This window comes from Mesoplodon mirus (genome assembly GCF_964341445.2).
Source record: "Mesoplodon mirus genome assembly, chromosome: 4".
In the NCBI taxonomy this organism is placed as follows: domain Eukaryota; kingdom Metazoa; phylum Chordata; class Mammalia; order Artiodactyla; family Ziphiidae; genus Mesoplodon; species Mesoplodon mirus.
This window is the reverse complement of record NC_138979.1, coordinates 42,883,443-42,907,244: the sequence shown is the minus strand read 5'-3', so window position 1 is coordinate 42,907,244 and position 23,802 is coordinate 42,883,443. Positions and strand designations below refer to the sequence as shown.

At 39.5% G+C, this 23,802-nt stretch overlaps 1 protein-coding gene across 3 annotated transcripts in view; it reads right to left on the bottom strand.

Annotated features, from left to right (window-relative positions):
- The window catches only part of TMOD3 (tropomodulin 3), a 91,361-nt gene that overhangs the window by 53,400 nt on the left and 14,159 nt on the right, over positions 1 to 23,802 (bottom strand). Inside the window, exon 1 of one of the 3 annotated variants that reach the window (XM_082620087.1) lies at positions 7,174 to 7,192. The exons of the other annotated variants lie outside the window; for them this stretch is intronic. The gene's annotated coding sequence lies outside the window, so the exon portion shown is untranslated. Of the gene's footprint in view, positions 1 to 7,173; positions 7,193 to 23,802 lie in introns of those variants that run through there. 3 annotated transcript variants of the gene reach the window in all.

Here is a 23,802-nt window from a genome sequence, read left to right as displayed (position 1 = left end):
TATTTGAGACAGATAAGGGTAAGAAATTGATAAAAGTACATGAATAGTTACCATGAGTAATTATTTAGTTTTCACTATTCTTTAATGTTTGGACAATCAATCCAAAAAGTTTTTAATGTAGTTTATATTTTTGAGGTTTATAACATACAATAAAACCAACTTCTTGTTCAATAAATATTTCAAAGAAATACATATTATTTTGAGCATCCCCTCACTTTACTCTCAAGTGTTCCAGTTTGGGCCATAAATTCAACGGTCATCCTACTAATAAGGTATTATAATGGGCAATATGATAGGAATGAGGTGTTAGGGGCAAAGGCAATGTTATATGCCACCCAGGGTCTATAGGTTTGGAATATGACATCCCTTAGAGTGACTAAACAGGTTACTCCAGAGATGGCTCCTTATCCCAAAGTAAAATCTGTCAAACAAAGCATGTTTATAGTATTGCTTAAAGATCAATAAAATGAACACCATGAACACACCACCCAGCCTCAGAAAGAAAACATTACTTTGTACTCTCATGTTCCCCTTTCCAGTTGCATCTCTTCCCCCAAAAGAAGTAGCCATTGTACTGAATTCTGAATTAATCATTTCCTTACTTTCTTTAGTTTTACCTTAAATGTACATATCTTTAAACAGTTTTAGTTTTGCTATTTTTTGCACATATATATATATATATATGGACTCACACAGTATGTATCCTTCTGTGACTTGGTTTTTACACTCAGCATTGCTTTGAGTTCATGCTTAGAGCTGAATTTCTTTCATTTTCATTTCTATATAATATGCTGTTATATAAATGAACATCTGAATTACTTGTAGTCTTTCCTGCTCTACTTTTCTGCTGTTACCTATTTCCTGGTATACATGTGCAAGAGTCTCTCCAAGTTGTCCAAACCTAGGAATGGAATTGCTGGGAAAAGGGTATGGTATTACTCAAGTTTACTAGGTAATGTCAAACTATTCTCAAAGTGGTTGTACCAATTCACATTCCTAGAAGATTCAATGCATGACAATTTCATGTTGCTCATCCTTGCTGATTGCTGATATTATCAGTTGTTGTGGGGGGTTTTTGCCCATTCTGGTAGATGTGAAATGATATTTCATTGTGGTTTTAATTTGCATTTTGCTGAGTTATGATGAGGTTGAGTATCTTTTCATACGTTCTTGGCCGTAGTCACTTAGACATAGTGGTGTTCCTTAGTCTGTGAAGAATCTTTGCCCGTTTGTTTTTTTTTAAATAAATTTATTTAGTTTATTTATTTTTGGCTGCGTCAGGTCTTCATTGCAGCGAGTGGGGGCTATTCTTTGTTGCGGTGCGCAGGCTTCTCATTGCAGTGGCTTCTCTTGTTGCGGAGCACAGGCTCCAGGCACATGAACTTCGGTAGTTGTGGCAGGAGGGCTCAGTAGCTGTGGCTCCCAGGCTCTAGAGCGCAGGCTCAGTAGTTGTGGCGCATGGGCTCGTTGCTCTGCGGCATGTGGGATCTTCCCGGTCCAAGGGTCGATCCTGTGTCCCCTGCACTGGCAGGCGGATTCTTAACCACTGCACCACCAGGGAAGCCCTCTTTGCCCATTTTTATATTGTGTTATCTTTTAAAAAAAAAAGTAGATGCTCTTTACTATATTCTGGATACTAATCTTGTCAGTTATATGTTAAAAATCTCTTCCATTTTCTTTCTTTTTTTTTTTTTTTTCAGTATGCGGGTCTCTCACTGTTGTGGCCTCTCCCATTGCGGAGCACAGGCTTCGGACGCGCAGGCTCAGCGGCCATGGCTCACGGGCCCAGCTGCTCCGCGGCATGTGGGATCTTCCCAGACCGGGGCACAAACCCGTGTCCCCTGCATCGGCAGGCGGACTCTCAACCACTGTGCCACCAGGGAAGCCCTCTTCCATTTTCTTTTAATTCATTAGTTTATTAAGGTATTTCTAGGGGGAAACATATCAAAGTGTTTTTCATTTAATCATTTAAGGAATTTACTTCTTTGGCTTGTTTTTTCCTTTTCAAAGCAATGGAAAGGCATTTCCTTCAAGTTCAGATTATGAAATCTTGCCAAGAACTTCCAGGTACTATACCAGAGTTTCCCAGAAGCTTCAATTCTGCTTCAGTAAAAAGCAAACAACTGCTGCTCATCCTACCTAATGCTGCTCAAAACTCACCACAAGTGTTCACATGCTCAGAGTCTCTAACTTGATTGTACCTTCTCTCTCAACTCTCATCCTTTACTGGGGATTACCTGTGTGCTGACAGTGTGCCAAGTATTAGCAAGAGAAGCTCAGAACTCCTTAAGAAGGGAAGCTCTGGAAGCCGTGCTTTGCTCTGCTCTGTCCCATGGATAACATGTCCTCTCTTGCTTGTCCTCTGCCATCTGTATATTGGAAGGGGAACAAATTCTGAATGGTTTCAGCCAGTGTGCTAGAAAAGTATCTTAAATCTACACTAGGTCTACAGGAACTTTTTTAAATCCCCAAGCTAATGTAAAATACATTTCATAAAAATACACTTCATAATCTACACAGCACAGGAACAGATTTTTTTAACCATAATATTCTCAGTCTTTTTTTTTTTCTAAAGGTTGTATATAAGCAAAAGTTAGTTTTGCCAGATAAGTTAGGTAAACTTTCAGGCGGATGTAGAAAATCTTTTAACTTGAAATTCTGGTATGATCAGACTGTTTAATTCTCCATCCTTAACTCACTTTTTAGAGCAGTGGTTTTCATGTTTTAGACTGAATCAGAACCCCCTGGAGGGCTTGTTAGGACACCACACCTGGGCCCCACCCCCAGTTTCCTGATTGAATAGGTCTATAGGGTAGGGCTGAAAATCTGCATTTTTAACCAGCTGCCAGGTGGTGCTGATACAGCTGGTCAGGAACTAGGCTTTGAGAGGCACTGCTCTAGAGGAACTGACTTCATAAATTTGTAAATTCTGACAACTAGGTCTCACATTCTTGTGGCAGTCTATCTTGTCCTACTCACAGGCTGCAGAACTTTGTTAAAATAGTCCCCAGAGTCTACGGGATCTGTTGCCATGGTACGCTTTCCTTTTCACTCTGCCACTGCTTCACTGGATTTCAGTTAGCGGAGGCAATACCGAGGAACATAAGGAAACTCCTGGAGTATTCTGGGCCAAAAGCTTTCATTCCATTAACCAACTTTCTTTTCATATATTACTAGTCTCTAGAATCCTCCTTATTTTTCACACAAGACTTTCAGGACCCTGTTAATTTCCAGGTGGATTCTCAGCCATCTCATTTCACAGATGTTTTAAATTTTAGCTTTCTATTTAGATACTTTTTAAATAGCTGTATTCTAGATCTTTGGGATCTTTTTTAAAATTAATTAATTAATTTATTTATTTATTTATGGCTGTGCTGGCTCTTCGTTTCTGTGCGAGGGCTTTCTCTAGTTGCGGCAAGTGGGGGCCACTCCTCATCACAGTGCGCAGGCCTCTGACTATCGCAGCCTTTCTTGTTGCGGAGCACAGGCTCCAGACGCGCAGGCTCAGTAATTGTGGCTCACGGGGCTAGCCGCTCTGCGGCATGTGGGATCCTCCCAGACCAGGGCTCGAACCCGTGTCCCTTGCATTGGCAGGCAGATTCTCAACCACTGTGCCACCAGGGAAGCCCCTGGGATCATTTTAAATGAAGCACTGTTGTGAGATTTCAGATGCCATATTTACATTTATTTATCATTGCATCAGCACCAGGTAGAACTGCCTTAATTGTTCTAAACTAATACAGAGGCGGTCTTAATACCTAAATGATGCATTTGTACAAAATGGAGACACAGCACTACGTAACCAAAGGTTGCTCTGAGATTCAAACATAGAAAAATAGTAGAAGGGGACTTCCCCACTGGTCAAGAATCCATCTTTCAATGCAGGGGACGCAGATTCAATCCCTGGTCAGGGAACTAAGATCCCACATGCCACGGGGCAAACAAGCCCAAGCGCTGCAACTACTGAGCCCGCGTGCCTCAACTACAGAGCCCACGCACTCTGGAGCCCACACGCCACAACTAGAGAAAGAAAAACCAGCATGCCACTAGAGAGAAGCCCGCACACCGCAACGAAACATACAGCATACTGCAACGAAGATCCCGTGTGCTGTAACTAAGACCTGATGCAGCCAAAAATAAATAAATAAATAAAATGTTTAAAAATCTGTATAAAAAAGAAAAATAGTAGAAGAGCTATACCTGCACATGGCAGATGGTCAGAGAGGCAAAGTGAACTCAAAGAGAACTTGTACTGAAGCAGTCAGTGCCATATTCCCATCGATGGCAATTTAGTTTTTGCAAAAATCAATTAACACTAGGATCCACAATAATTTTTTAAGAGAAATACTTCTCTATGTAACCAATCTCCACTTATTTTCCTTCAGTTTCACATTGTTTTATAGAGTAAGGTCTTGACAGTGACTATTAAGAAAAAAAACTGGAATTACATGATTCAAAGTTACATTCTCTCAAAATATGAGGTGTTAACCCCCATTTCATCACTATTTCAACAGGGCAGGCTCAGAGTTCAGCCTCTTATCTGTTCTCTCTTAAATGCACACATGTGATCATGTTGTTCTCCAGTTCAAAAATCTAAAATAGACTCATAGTACCTTCAATGGGGTTAGGCAAAGTACAGTGTCAGTGGGCCAAACTCGGCCTGCTGCCTATGGCTGTGAATAACGTTTTACTGGAACATAGTCCCATTCATTCACTTACGTATTGTCCATGGCTGCTCTTGTGCTACAATGGCAAAGTTGAATAAATGCAACAGAGACCCATATGGTCTGTAAAGCCTAAAGTATTTACTATCTGGCCCTTCAAAGAAAAAGTTTGCCAAGCCCTGACCTATAAGATAAAGTCCAAATTCCTCAGCGTGATATATGTAGTTCACAACCAGGTCCCAGCTAGCTTTCTATTATAATATTATCTCCGGCTGCTCACCATCACATAGCCTATAGGCCAAAGAGGCCCCAAAGTTTTAGGTCTCTAGGCCATTTGCTTATTTCATTCCCTCTCTCCACAATGCATGCACTCTTTCTCATTTACCTCTGTCCTCAAACCCCTACATATTCTTCAAGGCCTAGCTAAAATGTCATACATATCTTCCCTGAAATTTTCCCTGCTCTCCTGTTTGATCGGACCCCCAGGAAAGATTAGTATCTTCAACTGATAAGATCAACATACGATAAGAGAATGTTTCCCAAAAAAGTAGATAGAACAAATGACTATAGAATGATGGTAACATAACCATGGAAAGAAGGCAGTAAGCAGGCAGATATAAGAAAATGGGGTTCATTAAGCAAGATTTGGCCGTGTTCATGAAGCACAAAGGAGGTATGATATCCTGACCAGCAGACGTGATTGGTTGGTTCCCACTGCAGTTATATGTCCCATCTGAAGAAGCATCAGATGGCCAATGCCTGATGTCATTCGACATTTACATCACTCAATTCCCCTTATTCCTCTCCATGCTCACACCAAGTAATCTTCTAATTAAAACTTGGCTATTGGGCCTCCCTGGTGGCGCAGTGGTTGAGAGTCCGCCTGCCGATGCAGGGGATACGGGTTCGTGCCCCGGTCTGGGAGGATCCCATATGCCGCGGAGCGGCTGGGCCCGTGAGCCATGGCCGCTGGGCCTGCGCATCCGGAGCCTGTGCTCCGCAACAGGAGAGGCCACAACAGTGAGAGGCCCGCATACCGCAAAAAAAAAAAAAAAAAAAAAAAAAAACTTGGCTATTCATGTAGTCTTCCTCACTGTAAATTAATAAACTGATGTTTTGACTTACGCACCAGTCTTTTATGAGTGTGGTTAGTATGGGTCACTTTTTAAGAAATTAGGCACCTATTGGTGGATTGAAATCAGGTCTCTGCAAAAGCAAAGCTGAGGACCATCACATGAAATCCTATCCCAAGGATGGCTGGTCAGCTACTCCTAAAGACACCCTCTATCTCATGTCAAACCAACAATGACAGTGTATTAGGTCATCTTCTGTCTCTCTTGCTGGACACTGTAAGCCCCTTGATGAAGAGAGATTCTCTCCTAGATCTCATTTCTTACTGGGTTGCCATCACCAGGTGCAGTACGTGGTTACACATAGTTAAGCCAAATTTGATTTAATTGGATCATATATCAGTCTCTCCTTTCCCTTTTTTGGTAGTTCCCTCTACCTGCCCCAGATATCTAGTATCTCTCTTGCTCCCTCACTCTATTTCCCTTATCACAACTAACAAGGCACTGATAATCAGTCCTTGATACTTCTGCTAATCCTTTACAACCTCTGCATTGTTCATCTTTTCTTCCCTCAGTGTCAAACCATTTTGGCTCAGAGTTCTCTGCTGTCTAATCTTCCCTAGTTAAAACAAAAGAAAAACATCTGATTATCAGTCACCAGACCTCTGAAATTAAATACATGCCCTGATGATGATTTGATTTTCTTTTGAGGAGAAATGAATTTCCTCCTTGGGAGATACCAAGCCTTACACGTCAGACGTGCTGGGCTTATGACTGCGTGTCTTTTCCTCACTGGCTTCTCCTAGGACCCCTGGGTACTAAACCAACCTGACCCGCCAGATCAGAAACTTCTTTTTTTCTGTCACAAGATTCCCAGGTGATTGTTTTCCAATATATTTACTGTTCATTTAACAAATATTTTTGAACATCTTCTGTACCAGAAATTGACTTGTTCCAGACAATAGGCATAAGAATTATACAAGACAGACAAGTTCCTTGCTCCAGTTTAAAGGTGGTGGAAAGACAAAAAACAATGAACAAAAAACCAAGGTAATAACAGATAGCAATAAATATGATAAGGAAAAACCCAGGACAATGCTATAGGAGAAGTGAGGGTCGGGAAAGTTACTTTAAGTGGTTCAGATAGACTGTTCTGAAAGGTGACTTTTAAGCCAAGATCTAAAGGTCTCTCGCAACTCTCTCAGCCTAGGACTCTGCTAACAGCAGCAATCTAGGTGAAAAACAATGGTGGCTTTGCTTGAAGTTGTAGCTGTGGAGACAGAAGTGGGAAAAAACATGTGACATATTTTAGAAGCAAAGCCAAAAGGACTTGTTCACAGACTGGCTGTAAGGAGATAAGGACAAAAGATGCCCTAAGGGATGACCTCTGTGTTAATTTCAGTTAGTATTTAATAATTTTCATTGTTGTTGTTCCATACCTATTTTTTCTGAAGAGCTGAACATGGCCCTATGCCACCTATATTTCTAGGTCTGAAAAAAAAAAGGTTCTTGGTTAATATTTTCATAATCATTTGTTTTGAGATCCACATTGTAAACTGTTCTCATATGACAAATCTTGAACACCCATAATAATAATAACCAATTAATGAAACAAAATAAACCAATTAAAAATTACTAAATAAAACAATTGCTGGCTATGGTCTTTAAATATATTTGTAGGCTAAACAAAAGTGCCTGTCTATGTTAATACTATTTCTGGCATCATCTTTTGCAAAGAGCTGAGACTAAAAAGTGAAACAAGCAAATATTTTCATGGTTTAAAAAACAATATTATACAATTACTGTTCCAAACTTATTTTTCTCTCCAATATTTTTAATACTTATAGTCAAACTGCTGAAGAAGAGATGATCATGAATTTGGCACCCAGCAATCACTGTGATTTCAAGATCCACACTGCTGACCCTCAACACCTAGTCTCTGAGTTCCTTGACCTTCTCTCTTCTGATGGTCCCGTCCTCTGCCCTACCTCAGCTCTACATCCCTATGGTTGTAACCTAGTTCTAATCATTACCAATAATTGTACCCCTCCATAACTCTCAATTTCTTTGATCCTCTCTCTCTGGAATTCCTCTAGCAAAACCCCAATCCTGGTTAAAACGCTCTTCCTACTTCTCACCTGTACCAGGGTGACAGATAAAGCAGGAGAAAAACACACCAACTGACCAGCCATATTTAATATTTATCACCACTAACATCAGAGTGCTGCCTACTAATCCCACTGCATTTCCCTAGTCCAGTGAGTCTCCCACAATCTGACTATTTTACTTCTTCTTTTCCCTCAGACCTTTAATATTTCTTATCTATCACTCTCAGATGAAGACCCTACCTTAATATTTCACTGACAATATAGAAGCAAACATAAAAGGATAACTAAGCTCCCACTGCTACATCTACCAACCGACCTAAATTTGTACCCATATACTCTATCTTCTCTCTTGTTTTTATAGATAAACTGTCCAGACTCTTATCTAAGGCGAATCCCACTGCCTGTGACCAAATCCCATCCATGCTCATTTATACAAGATCACTTCAATAATTGGGCCCTTTTTCTACAGGATCATGCCCATCAGCATACAGACTGTAACATACCTCCCAAATTAAAAACAAGCATTCCTTTGACTTTATATCCCCCTCCAGACACTTCGCATCCCCCTCCCATCAATTTCTTGGCTTCTCTCTATAGCAGAATTCATTGAAAGAACTGTTTTTGGTATCCCAAGTTCCCTCCCTCTTATTCTCTTATACCTTCTCCAATTTGGCTTTTGTTCCCAGCATTTACTCCACCCAAACTGACCTTGTCAGCAATGACCTGCATGGTGCCAAATCCAGCTGTCAATTCTTTTTTTTAATTTTAAAATATTTTATTAATTACCTATAGTATATTATTACATTTTATAAATTACATATAGAACTGTACATCATTCTGATGTACAGTTCTGTGAGCTTTGATAAATGCAGAGAGTTGTATAACCACCACCATAATCAAGATACAGAGCCATCAATTCTTAGTCCTCATCTTAGGAGGCCTATGAGAAGCAGCAACTGACAAAAGATCACTCCTTTATCCTAAAACACTTTTCTCACTTGGCTGTGGGGACATTATTTTCTCTTGGTCTCCTTTTATCTCTCTGACTCTCCCACCTCATTCTCCTTTGCTAGTTCCTCCTCATCTTTCCTACCTTTAAATGTGGGAGTGCCCCCAGGACTTAAGTTCTTTGGACAGCTTCTCTTTCTATATTCACTCCCTAGGTGATTTCATACACTGACAACTCTTGGATTTATATCTCCAATTTGGATCTCTCTCCCCAACTCCAGACTTAAAAATAACTACCTATGTAACATCTCTACTTGGACGGCTAACAGGTATCTCAAATGTGAATGAACAAAACAGACTCTTGGGCTTCCCTGGTGGCGCAGTGGTTGAGAGTCCACCTGCCGATGCAGGGGACACAGGTTCGTGCCCCGGTCCGGGAAGATCCCACATGCTGCGGAGCGGCTGGGCCCGTGAGCCATGGCCACTGAGCCTGCGCGTCCGGAGCCTGTGCTCCACAACGGGAGAGGCCACAGCAGTGAGAGGCCCGCGTACCACAAAACAAAACAAAAAAAACAGACTCTTAATTTTCTCCCCCAGACCTGCTCTTGCCATGTTTTTATCATTTAATAAACAGCAACTCCATTCTTTTAGTTGCTCAGTCCACAGATTTTGGAGTTAACTTTGACTTCTCTCACACTCCGCATCTGATCCATCAAACATTTGGCTCTATCTTTAAAATATCATGGACTTACCATCTACACTGCTTCCACTCTGGTCCAAGTCATCAACATCTCATTCCTGGACCACTGCAATCTCCTCCTAACTGGAGCTCCTCCTCCCACTCTAATGCCCATACAGCCTATAGTCTATTTTCTGCTAAGGTACCAGAGCTATCTTATTCTTTTTAACTGAAGTTTTTATTGAGATAGTTATAGATTCATATGCAGTTGTAAGAAACAACACACAGGGATCCCTTGAACACGTTGTCCAGTTCTCCCTGATGGCAACATTTTGCAAAACTATAGTACATCACAATGAGCATATTGACATTGATATAGTCCACTGATCTTATTCTGATTTCTCCAGTTTTACTTGTACTCATATTTGTGTATATGTGTGTATAGTATGTTCCATACAATTTTATCACCTTTTAGGTTTGTGTATCCACTACAGTCGAGATACTGAACAGTTTCAACACCACAAAGATTCCCCATATTGTCCTTTTATAACCACACCCATCTCCTTCTCTAACCCCTGGCAAACAACTTATCTGCCCTCCATTTCTAAAATTAAGTCATTTTAAAAATGCTATATACATAGGATCATACAATATGTAACCTTAGGGATCATTAAGCATAAATTCCTAAAGATTCGTCCAAGTTGCTGTGTATCGATAGTTCACTTTTAAAATTGTATTCCATGGTATGTATTTTCTGCAGTTTAACCATTCAGATGTTGAAAGACAGTTCTTGACTACTACAAATAAAGTGCCTATTTGTGTACAGGTTCTTGTGTGAACTGGCCAGATTCCATTACCTCTGCTACTCACAATCTTCTAATGGCATCTCATCTCAATCAGAATAAAAGCCAAATGGCTTTACAATGGTCCACAGGCCGTACACAATCCCCCCACCCCACTAAGCCTCAACTCATCTCCAACCATTCTCCACTTTGCTCACAGCACTTCAGCAACTCTGATCTTCTTGCTCTTCCTCCAACAAACCAGGCATACTCCTGCCTGAGGGCTTTTGCACTTGATGTTCCTTCTACCTGTAAAACTCTTCCCTGAAACAGCTAAATGACCTGTTCCCTCACTTCTTTAAGATCTCTGCTTAAATATCAATTGCTTAGAGAGGACTTCCCTGTCCACTATATACAAAATATCAACTCCCACAGGCCCCTCCACTACTGCACTAGGCCATCTCTATTTTCTTACCCTGTATTTCCCTCTATATTATTATCTGACATGCTATATATTTATTGATTCATCATCTATATCTTGTCACTAAAATCTAAACTATATTCAGTCAGAGACTCTCTTTTGTTCACTACTACATCCTCAACAGAGAATAGATCATGGCACATACCAAGTACTAAAAAACAGCAGATATATGTAATTTCAAGGCTAAGTGTAAACTTATTAAAGTCACTTAAGTTAACCTGGAGTCATTCAAGATTATTGAAACACTAACCTCTTACCTTTATATGACAGTAGCTTTGTTTATGATGTTTCTTCCTAGATCAAAGTTAAGAAGTTGTTTAAGAACTAAATCAAGGCTTATTTATTAAGAAGTAAATAAATTAAGCTAAGAATAGGATAGTTAACATTCGACTGAGCTGCCTAACTCTGTATTTTTAAGTTTCTCATATTAAATTGCTGAGATGGCCTGGCTTTTTTTTTCTTCATAACTTGCCTTTTTAAAAATAAAAATACATATACCTACCAGCATGGCTAAAATGAAAAAGAATGACAATACCAAGTGTAGACAAGGATGTGTAGCAATGATACGCATAATTTGCTAATGGAGTACAAATTGATTCAACCACTTGGGAAAAGTATTTGGTAGTATCTACTAAAACTAAACATACTCATACCACAATGGTGTAGCAGTTTCACTCCTAGCCATCTACCCAAGAGATGGCTAGGAGTGAAATAGTGTTTGTGTTAATAAAATAAGATGTACAAAAATGCTCACTGCAGCTTTACTCATAATATCTCCAAACTAATAGAAAATGAGCCAAATGTCCATTATCAGGAGAATACACAAATGAACTGTGGTACAGTTATAAAAGACAATTCTTCGTTAAAGAGCAACTATGATTATGTGCAAAAACATGAATGAATCTCACATGTATTATGTTGCAGCCAAAAAAAATAAAATAAAATAATAAAATAAACACGCAAAAAATACTTATAAAATAAAATAAGTTATCTCTACCTGGAGATTTTAACATTTAAAGCATCTAAATGTTGTCCCATTTAATGTCGGCCTTTAGTTTCATCTCTGCTGGTCTGAGGAACATTCTCTTTGATGGAGAAGGCTGGAGTAAAGAAAGTCATCTATTCCTGGCATTGCTAAAGCACAGGCTGAGTATGAATATCTGTCTGGGATATTGTGCAGCAGATTCCTCAACTGAAAGGGAGTTTAAGAGTCTCATAAGGTCATTTCCTTTTTATGAGCTTATGATTCTAGATAACACTAATTATAACCAAAAAATGTACTTAGTGCTCACTGCATCCAAAGCACTACGCACACAGTATTTACCTTCTAAAAAATAAAAACCATTTTATTTTAGTTGTATATTATGTATATTACTTTTGTAGTAAATAAGACATTTTTAAAGGAAATAAGTTGGATGCTAAATCTATCCTTCTGTTCTGTTCATTGCCTCTTCTATACAATGAAGTGAAAAAGCCAGTGCATTAAGTAATGATTTTTGCGGAGTTCTTAGGATGCTATGGTTGACCCAGATGTGGACACATCTGAGTGAGGTAGGTGCTCAGCACACAGAAGTTTGAGAAACTGGTGGTTGATTATTCTGTGTAAAAGTTCTATGGAAACTTACCAACCTTCACTAATTATGAGATTAGCTAAGCAGCCCCATCTTTCCTGTCACTGCAACTGATGCCATCTCGATTTTTAAAAAATGAGATCTGTAGATCCCAAAAGCACAAGGAAAGAAAATAAAGTCTGAAGTCTGAGGGCAGTCTGGAAAAACTTGTTAGGGCCAGAACAGAGAAGAGATTTAATTGGAAGCAGGTTACTGAGGGCAACCTTAAAGTTGAAAGCAGCAAGGTCATTTCTGTGACTATTAGGAGAAATACTTCATAGGTTACTCATAGCACTTCAAAAACAATCTTTCAACAAGACTCTACCGAGAGACTTTGTGGCTCCCATGTGAGTACCCCCATTTCCTTTTCTGGCTCAAAGCAGCCAAACCAGCTCCCAGTGGTAGCCCACCTCCTCTCTATTTATTCTTTGTGGAGTTGCAGCAACAGAGGTACAAGGCAAGGTCAGAGAGGAACCCACTCAGTGCTAGGATGAATGCCACACCAGCCACACCCTTAACACACCCGTTTCTCAGTACCAAATGTTTTCCAGTCTTCTTTTTGGTTTGTTTGTTTAATAGATTGGGCAGGGGAGGAAATGCTCAAGCTTTTTAAAAAGTTATTGCAAACTCAAAAAAATCTTAAAATAGGAATGACATCATAAACAAGTCTCTCAGGATAATCAGGTTACAGAGCTCTTTATCTCTGCTGGTTAACCTAAAAAGATTCTTCTACCAGTTATAGTGTGGACAAAATCAAATATGACATGAGGTGGCTTGCAGGAAAAACTTATCGGTGCTCAGCCATCAATCAAAATGCTGAATCCATTCCAAGTATATAATGGAGAGACTGAGGGTTTTCTTTCTCTTCTCTACCAAGGGAAGTATCGCTATGACTCATTCTTCCTCTTGCAAGAATTTTCTTAATACACTGAGTTAGTAAAACTATATACAAAATCCTAAAATAAACTAGGCTAGATCTTAAAGAAATCATGCTGAGATCAAGTTGAGTTTTATGCAGTGAACAAACGGTGAACGGCAACATCTTTCCTCAGTTTCACCCTTCTGAATTTCCTGGGCTTCAGACCAGATTTTTTCCTTCATTCTGAAAAATTCTTTTCAACCTTACCAATTTCCCCATCTTCAGATCAATATGTATCTGTATATATTTATTAAGTGCCTATTACATTTAACGTGCTGTCCTGGGGAAGGGAGACATTGGACTGGAGGCGGGTAGGGCATAGGGAGAGGAAAGGGACCACGGGAAGGAGAGGAAAAGAATTTCAAAAAATTGTACAAACAGATTGTTGTTCTCTCTCCCCACTTTATAAGTGTTTCTCAAACTGGAATTTAAAAGATTATAAGAATCAAAGACATGGCAAAAATTGGGCACAGAGACTGTAATATTCAACTGTAGATGTAATGTTAAATGCAGATTCAATCTCAACACTTTAAAGTTTTCTTTGGATATACTGTTGTGCTGTCTCAATATGCAAAACTGGTGATCAGCAAAGCTGGGCATATAGTGAAAGCAAATCTGATTCTCCCTCACACCTTCTCTTGCCACCTTCCATCATAAGAGTACAGCCCAGGTGGCACACTGAAAAGAACCCTTCACTGGCATGTCTCTTCTCTTCTCCACTTCCTTTTACATCCATGGGTATGCAGAACCCTATCCTCTAGCAATGCTGTGTATCAATAATTGTGCCACAAAAAAGGATTAAGAAGTACATCACTGTCCAACTGAAAATGTGTTTATATAGAAAAATATACCTCCATATGAGAAAACTATCCTGGGAGAAATCAACTATTCTCAACAAAATGTGACTTGATGAAGATGTACATAACTGTTGTTGGCAATACTTGCAGACCTGCTGGTTAACAGTTAATAAGGCATAAAAATATTTTGTGTGAAAGCTGTCCCAGCATTCTAGAGTCTTAAAAAAGTTAATGTTTTGGTAATACATGGAACAAAGTGCTCTAAGGAATTACCAGAACTATTCTAAACCACCAAAATAAGCCCATAAGATGTAGAAGATGTCAGAGAAAATATATATATTTTAATATGAAGTTTTCCCAAATCAATGATCATAAAATAAATACTAACATACACACAGAATATAGCTACTATTGTTATTTGTCTTGTGTATTGTGTTACCTGTATTTGTAATTGCAAAATAATGCATGATCTTGGCCAAAATGTCAAATAGTACAGTTGATAAATGTTGAAAGTAAAACGTTATTTAAGGACCTCCCTACCCTGTCTCACTCTGCTGGTGTTTTAATCCTTCTAGACCAGATTTTGTTTTGAACCAACAATCTCACTCTAATAAAATTCACTCTTTCTCATAAAATTCTACTTTTCCTCCCTTTTTGGGAGGGTGGGTCTGGTTGGATAGTAATGAGGATAAATTTTAAAAGTTTAATGGGAAAACTTTCAGTCTTAAAAATAAATGAGGACTTCCCTGGTGGCACACTGCTTAAGAATCTGCCTGATGGGACTTCCCTGAAGGCACAGTTGTTGGGAGTCTGCCTGCCAATGCAGGGGACGCGGGTTCGAGCCCTGGTCTGGGAGGATCCCACATGCCGTGGAGCAACTGGGCCCGTGTGCCACAACTGCTAAGCCTGTGCTCTGGAACCCACGAGCCACAACTACTGAGCCCGTGTGCTACAACTACTGAAGCCCGTGTGCCTAGAGCCCGTGCTCTGCAACAAGGAAGGCCACCCACAATGAGAAGCCCACACACCGCAGCGAAGAGTAGCCCCCACTCACCACAAATGGAGAGGGGCCGTGCGCAGCAGTGAGGACCCAACGCAGCCAAAGACAAACAAATAAATAAAAAAATTTATATTAAAAAAAATAAGTGAAAAGAAAGTTCTCAGTTTTAGCTAGACTATGTAACTCAAACCCCCTTTCTTTCCTAGGATAAGGAAAAGCCTATTTTTAAACTGCCCGATGAATACTTCTGAGTTTTTCCTGAAGATACAACAAACTGTGACAAGTTGATGTACTTAATAGAATTCAATTATGACTCGAGGAGGAAAAACAAAAACAAACCAAAAAATCCAGAAAGAAATCCAGAATTCTTAGGGAGAAAAAAGGCCTAGCACTTAGCTCCTAGCATTGGGGGTCAGTAGATCCATGGACTTAAGGGCTCTGTGACTTTGAGCAAGTTACTTCACTCCTCAGTTTTCTGGGCTAGATGAGGAATAACCAAGATATGTCCTAGTTCTGACAGTAGACTTCTCCAGGTCCAGACACGGGAAATAAAACAGCCTTTTCCCCAGTCAGGGTAAATTCTGCCTCAGTCTTTAGGCAGCCACTAACAACAGATGAGAAGTGGCAAAGGGATGAAGCCTATTCACTTCATTCCCAGGCTCAATGTCATCAGGTCTCTTGTAGCTCTAATGTCTATGATCTTAAGGAAACACTAACTCAAACTTGCCAACATGAACAATGTATAAGCAGAAAGGAAAAATATGAGAGCTGAATCATGCTAGGTAAGCACAGAAACAATAAAGTGAAATACTTTAGGAAAGTGACTTGAAAAACCAGAACAGATTAAACAATGAAAAAAAGTAAATAATGAAGTCAAACATGGGCTTATGTTGTTATGTACTAGAGAAAAAGAAGTTAAAGTGGAATGACCATATTAATAAATGCTTTCTTGAAAGTTGCCAAATAAAGCAAATTTCTACAGGTCATTTCCTATTTTCCCATAATAAAATTAGAACTGTTTCTATGAAAACATGAATTCCTAATACATCATAAATCATAAGAACGAATGCAAAAGAATTTTAATCACAAAATTAAATATAAATTTTAGTAAAACTGCTGAAGTATAAAGCAGCACATGCACTTCTGTCTTGTTCTTTATTTCATTTTCTTTTTTAGAAATAAATTTAAATGCATCTAACTACTGTCTCTATTTTAATTAAATATTAAATCCAAGACAATCAAGAGTAGGACAGTACTGGAAGATATTAGGAAAAAGACTTTAGAACAAGGAAAATAGATTGGAAAAATAGATTTGGAATTTAGGAAAGAGACCTTTGGGAAACAGTCTTCATAAAGGCTTTAGTTTCAGATGGTGATATTCTAAGAAATTTTAGAGGAGTCACTCAACCCCATTAATTCATCCATGTCCATTCCTCAAATCTGGCCCACTTTTCTCTATACCACAAGAAACACTAACGGGGCTTCCCTGGTGGCACAGTGGTTGAGAGTCCGCCTGCCGATGCAGGGGACACGGGTTCGTGCCCCGGTCTGGGAAGATCCCACATGCCGCGGAGCGGCTAGGCCCATGAGCCATGGCCGCTGAGCCTGCACGTCCGGAGCCTGTGCTTCACAACGGGAGAGGCCGCAACAGTGAGAGGCCCGCGTACCGCAAAAAAAAAAGAAACACTAACAGTTGACAAATGACCCCTATGGTCCTTCCAAATCTAAAAGTCTAATATCACTCAACTTTTAAAAATAAGTGCCTTGGGAATAACTCTGGAAAGATCCACGAGAACCAGAGACAAACTAGAGAGCTAAAGATACAGGGAGAGTGTTCACCAGATATCCAGTGGTCACTTTTGAGTTTTGTATCATGTGCATTTATTTTATTTTTAATTTAAATAATAACTCAATCATTTGTTGCATTTTGTTGCTGTGTATGAAAAAACAGTAACAAATATTGCCTCTGACTTTATGCATGCCACCCCCAGGTAATAGCAAAAAGTGCTTTGGTGGAAAAGCAAAACAACGAAAAGCATCAGCCATTAGAGAGTCCTATTAAAAGAATTTCAGAACATTAATTAAGGGGGAAGAAAACTAACAATCTATGAGACCAATAGTAAGAATCATTTAAAGAGATATATAATTATATATTCTCCAAAGCTCCACAGCTTGGGCCCAAAGGCCCTATATAATTGAGATTTTGAAACTGGGATGGGGCCAGTTTTGGGGTGTTTTATTCCTTTTCCCTAAGGAAACATCAAGAGAAATAACTTTTCTGAAGTTCTGTGCAGGCCTTCAAAGCCTTGTGTTTCTGAACCCTGCCCCTTCCCAGGAACAGTTCCAGTACCTAGGGAAACTTCTGGAGTCTCATAAAGACAGGAAGTAAAAAACAATGCGTTACCAAGCCCTTCCTCCTGGGGGCAAGCAAACTCCTTGCCTGACTAAGCTCTTGCCTTCCTGCTCTAACGATCTTGATCACAGTCACCTGACTATGCTTCCTGAAACACTGCTTTTACATTTCATTCCTTTGCTAAGAATTTTTTTCTTATTTGTTAGGTGCTTGTATTTTGACAGTTTCTCTTGTGATTTTGATAAAACTCCACTTTCCTACTTTCACTACGAATTACTAGGAATCCTCAGCTCTAATCAGGCTGGTTTCCTCAGGGTCTCACAAATATCCTAAGTTCACTTTTACCTTTTTGCCTCAGTTGTTTCCCAATATGGTCTGCACTTCTCTTCAACAATTCTCCTTACCCGAAGCCCAAATTTCACTCTCCATCCTATCCAAACTTGCATACCCTTCAAAGACTAGCTCAAGTCCATCTTCTCCAAAGCCTTTCTTAGCTCCTCCAACCCTACTTGGCCTCTTTTCCACTCTGAAGGTCAATAACACTCAGGATGCACCACACCATTTAGCCCCAATACTCGCCATTGATTCAGGCGTCTGGTGCCCCGCCTGCTATGAATGCATGTCCCCCAGCGGAACATGCCCCACTCCTACACGGTGAAGTATTTCATATACACCTTTGGAGAAATAGCACACTTGTGACTTTTAGGGATACCACTCGTTTTACCCTAATCAATTTCAGGGGACTAGGGACATACCAAGTTTGCTATAGCAATTATTGAATTAATTTTCAGAGTAACATGGAGAAGCAGTTATGTTTTGGAGAGGCACATGCCTAAATTTACATAATGTGTCTTGATGTCTCAAGGGGGAAGTGGGGAATACAGAGCCAATCAGAGAGATTTGGAAGGCCCTGGAGTTAGGGTATAATTCTCATCAGGTGGAGAATACCTAAGATGAGAGAATGAGTTCCCTCAGTTAATGCCAAAAAGGAGCCATTCTTCAACAAAATGGTAGTGTCCCACCACTTTGACTCAGTGTCCCAACTATAGAGAACCTCACTGTTAATGAAGTACTATGATATCCAGAGTGAATAACAGAAGCAATAACCAACAGATGGGGTACGTGTATGTAACCGCATGGCAGCCAGGAGCAAGACCACACAACCCACCATAAATGACCTTGGGAAAAAAAGATGACTATCCTCTTATAGACTAAATACAGCTCTGAAGAGTTTTTGATAGGAAAATGTTATTTGCTATTATTGAATTGTACACTTAAAAACGATGAATTTTATGATGTGTAAATTATGCCTCAGTAAAATTGTTCAAAAACTTTTTTTGGTGATTTGAGCTGGAGTACTTGCATGTGGTGAAGCATCTGACAGTCCAGTAAGGAGAGGGTATCACAGGTTTTTACTGGAATTTCAAGACAGAAGGCAAAACCTCTGGTGCCAAATTTTTTATCGTATTAAGATAGGAGAGTTCCCTATAAATAATAAAAATTACCAAAATATAGCCTTTGAGAAATACATATACACACACAATAAAAACCAAACCGTATAAAACTAGTGAAATAATAACCATACAGCTAATGTGGATAGTTTCTGAGAAGGGGGAAATGGAAGGGGGTGGGGCTAGAAAGAAAAACAAATTAATATTTAAGCTAGAGATAGCTGAAAAAAGCAGAACTGATGAAAGAAAGGAAGTCTCAGAAGTCACGGTTATTGGCCAAGAAGCTTGGTTTACTGCCCCCAGTGTCATAAGGTCTGCCTTGGCACAGGTTCTTTTGAAAAGGGCTAAGGGACATTTTTCCTTTAATAGCAAACAAGGAAAATCAAGAAAGCCACCCAGAAAGAAGTAAAGGCAACTTAATTTAATGCAGAGAAGGAGAGGAGGTTACTGAGAGCTTAGTACAAGGACCCAAAACAGAAGTTTAGGGTAATACTCAAATTAACGCTTATGACACCAACTGTAAACTAATATTTTTAAGTGATAGAATAAAAGTGTCTACATCTTTCTTACATCTTAGAAACAAGTTTCTTTCATTTACCTGAGTTTCTCAGATTAACAAAGAGGCCATATGCCATATTCCAACATAATGAAGAGAAAAATAAAGGGATCAGTTTTTACTTGCATACCTAGTATTTGCCAGGTATTCACTTTACCAAATACATCTCCTCATAATAACTGCAAAATATTGTTATCCCCATTTCATAAATGATGAAACTTAGGCTCAGAATAAAGAGCCTGCCCAAGGATATATAACTTCCTTCTCAACAGTAGATGTGAGATTTGAACCTGACCCTAAAATCCATGCTTTTTATACTATATCATACTGCCTCTATAAAATACTTAGTTTCTACCATGCTTTTACTTTTATGTTACTACACACCACACATTAACAGAAGCAAGTTACTGATATGACAGTAATTGGTAAGAAGCCGCAGCTAGAGGCAAAAGCAAAGGAAAAACTATAAAGTAACTAAAGCACTAAAGTGTGGGGCAGTTTAATTACCAATAGTCCATGAACTGCAACAACCTCAGAAGGCAATTCAGTAGCACAGAATAATACCTGATGCACACAATGAATTCGAAATTCTATGTCCTCCAAATCATCTTGGTTAAATTAAGTTTGAAGAACTTCATTTAAGAAGACCAGGAAAAGCTTTATAATGCATTTTACCAAAAATGACATTTAAAATAGATTTTTAAAAAAGATCTAAATCTTCTTACAGATATTTCACTTTGTAATCTTAGGCAAGACAGTAAACTACATTTTGTCTCTCTGTTTTTAAAATGAGAATAATAATAGTACCTATCTCATGGGGCTGATACATTAATTCATTAAATGAATACATATAAATCAATTAGAACAGTTTTGACACAGAGCAAGGGTTCAATAAATTTTAGCCAATAAAGTCATTATCTTCAAAATTCATTTTTAAGGAATACTTCATTATTTCATACTAGGTAAATGAGATATTACCATACTGAGATCCATATAATCCAGACAATTAATTGCAAAGACTGGGTGAGAGCAATGAAGACTAAAAAAGGGAATATAAAAAAATGAGAGACAACAAATGTACAAAGAAAGCAACAGAAGAAGAGAGGTGTTAAGTCACCACTTTGCCTACACTTCTATCAACATTTATCTCATCATAATCAGTTGCTTAATACATATCTTCTTCATAGACTGTGAGCCCTTTAAGGACAGGAACTTATTTTTTTATTTTATTTTTTTTAGTATTTATTTATTTATTTGGTTGCACCAGGTCTTAGTTGAGGCAGGCGGGCTCCTTAGTTGCAGCTCATGGGCTCCTTAGTTGTGGCATGCGAACTCTTAGTTGTGGCATGCATGTGGGATCTAGCTCCCTGAGCAGGGATCAAACGCAGGGACCCTGCATTGGGAGCATGGAGTCTTATCCACTGTGCCACCAGGGAAGTCCCCAGGCACTTATTTTTATATTATCAGCCCAACATAGTGCCTGCAACATAGCAGATACTAAGTATATAACAAAATAATAAGGGGGTGGGACTCAATAAGATTTGAGATCAATGATGGGAGTACCTGATTTTACCATATCCTAACAGGACTGGGGGGCAGAGTCTGTAAAGACTTATCACTTTTTATTTAATTGATTATCAATATTCTACTCCTCTATTCTTTCTGAACTAGAAAATAAATTTCAAAAATATTTAAAAAATAGTTAATTTGCTCTAAAATTAGAAATCTTTCAAATGATGATAAAACAAATTTTGGTAATATTTTTAATATTAAAAATATCTCTGGGACTTCCCTGGTGGCCCAGTGGTCAAGAATCTGCCTGCCAATACAGGGGACAAGGGTTCGATCCCTGGTCCGGGAAGATCCCACATGCCGCAGAGAAACTAAGCCCGTGCGCCACAACTACAGAGCCCACGCACCACAGGTACTAAAGCCTGCATGCCTAGAGCCCGGGCTCCGCAACAAGAGAAGCCACTGCAATGAGAAGCCCAGGCACCACAACGAAGAGTAGCCCCCGCTCGCCACAACTAGAGAAAGCCCACATGCAGCAATAAACACCCAATGCAGCCTAAATAAATAAATTTATTTATTTTAAAAATATTTCTCTGATTAGCCTGTTATGCCCAAAAGGTAATCCTAATGGTCAAATGGTCAGGGAGTCATAGCAATAAACAAATACTAAAGAGGCACACCCACTTTTTAGCTGTTAATCTGCCAGATGCAGTGCAGATACAAAAACAATGACATGGTCACTTCCCTCTTACCTCTGGTACTAAAGTAAGCATGTTTGGGGATGACCAACCCTTAAAGCCCCCTCTCTGGGACCCTTACCCCAGGCCTTGTGAAGTACACAACCATAACAATGCCCCTCCCTCACAGATATTCGGTACAGGCAGTACCCCTAGCCCAAGCAAGATAGATCAAATCCAGTTCTTCTCCAGGAATTTGGAAAGCTGAGAAACAAAACCTAAGCCGAGAGATCATGTAGCATCCAGTCTGGAGGCAGCATCACAGCAAGCTAAAGTCACATTTAACCCGAAGCTGAGGTGAAAGCAGAAGCTAGAAAGAAAGCAAGAGAGAGTAGAGAAAGCCGGCCTACAAAGGAGAGAATGGAGCGGCGCTAGGGCATTTGCCTCAGGTGCAAGATTTAAGAGGATGCCAAGAAACTCAGTAATCAAGGTAGATAATAGTGTTGTGCACGGTATTTTTAAAAATCCAAATTACTGTTCTGGTATGAAGCAGAGGCACAGAAAGAAGCCGAAGACAGTCCAGGCAAAACTGCAGCCAGAGGGAGAAAGGACAGGGACTTTCCAAGTGCTTGCTCTGGGTTCCAGCTGTAGTTCATTTCAAGGAGCACAGCTGCCTTAACAGGGTAAAAACCCACTACAACTCCCAGCCCTGCTGCCGTATCTTCTAGTAGCCTAGCTTAAGTGGGTGGTGTTCCTGAGACCTAAGAACCTTGATTAATAAACTCTATTTGGGAAAATGAGACATGCACATAAAGCTTTTTTTTTTCCTTTTTAAATCAAGGCAATACATATTTAACTGACAAAAGAATGGTACTGGCAATTAGTGATACAGAAGTTCAGAGATTGCTATGGGTGGTCAGGGAAGGATAGATTTAGCCAGATAGAAGTGGGGAGGAGCAATATCTAAGCAAAGACATCAAAGTACGTGCTAAAAAGGGGGTGGAAGGAGGATGGGAAGGGAGCCAGGGAAAAGAGGAAGAAAAGTCAAGTAAAGGGGAAGGCATGACCTTCACACACCCTGTATCATAGCCAAAGAAGTAAATACAGTTCCCTGCTCTTCCGCCTCCAGCCCTCAGACTACACTGTTCGTTACACGTGAAATATCCTTTTCTACCTTTTTTCATGTTCAAATCCTTTCACATCTTTCAGGGACCAGTTAGAACATTTCTTTGAAGAGGCTCCTCTGATATCCCATTCAAAAGGAGTTATAAGCCAGAATTCCTATCTGGCAGTGGGAAAAGATAGAAAAGAGGATATGGCAGATGGGAAGGCTAACTAAGAAGCTGAATGCAGTGACAAGGGCTGTCCTGTGGTGGGGAGCAAACTATATCCAGCAGTTTACTTGTGATGTCGTCTGATATCTTAGGAGAGTACGAAGTGAGATCATTTGACGAGGAGTAATGGGGGCTCCAGAAAAGTGGCAAAGAAAAAGCACGTGTAGAGGGTGTGCTGATAGCTGACAGAAGGGCCGAGCTGCACAGAAGGCTTTGCAGAGATAAAAATGTGCAAATCTGTCGAGGTCCATTTCTGTGCATGGTTCTGTGATTTTCTCTAAGAACGTGTAGATCTTTGGGACAAATGAGTGGAACAAAAGGGGGGGGCTGACTTTTAAATAATCATTTATTGATATTTCCAAATCAAATTAAACTTTCTTCCCCATCTCCCCACCCCCTAATCCCACCCTCAAGCCAAGTAAGCATCCCAGTGGCCATTAAAGACAAAAGAAAGAAAAAAAAAAGAAAAAAAAAGGAACAGTTCTTTAAGAATACTAACTTGGGTTAATAATCGCCCACCATAAACAAAAATAAATCCTGGGGTTATACCAAATCTTGCCACACTTGCTCCAGGGTAAGGGCTGCCTGAAGATGTCAGACTTATAATGTATATGTTTGTATACATTAGTGTATCCTCTTTTCACTGGTATGCATATCAAGGAAATATTCCTTAACAACTCCTCATTAAAATGATAATACCACACCCAGTGAACTAAAATATTTTGTTGGTTATACTTTTCCATGTGCAAATCCCCTACTTTACAATTAATAACATCCTGCTCAAAAGGACTGCTATATAATAAGCTAATTACAACAATCTTTCCTACAAGTCTATATACATATTAAATAATACAAACATAT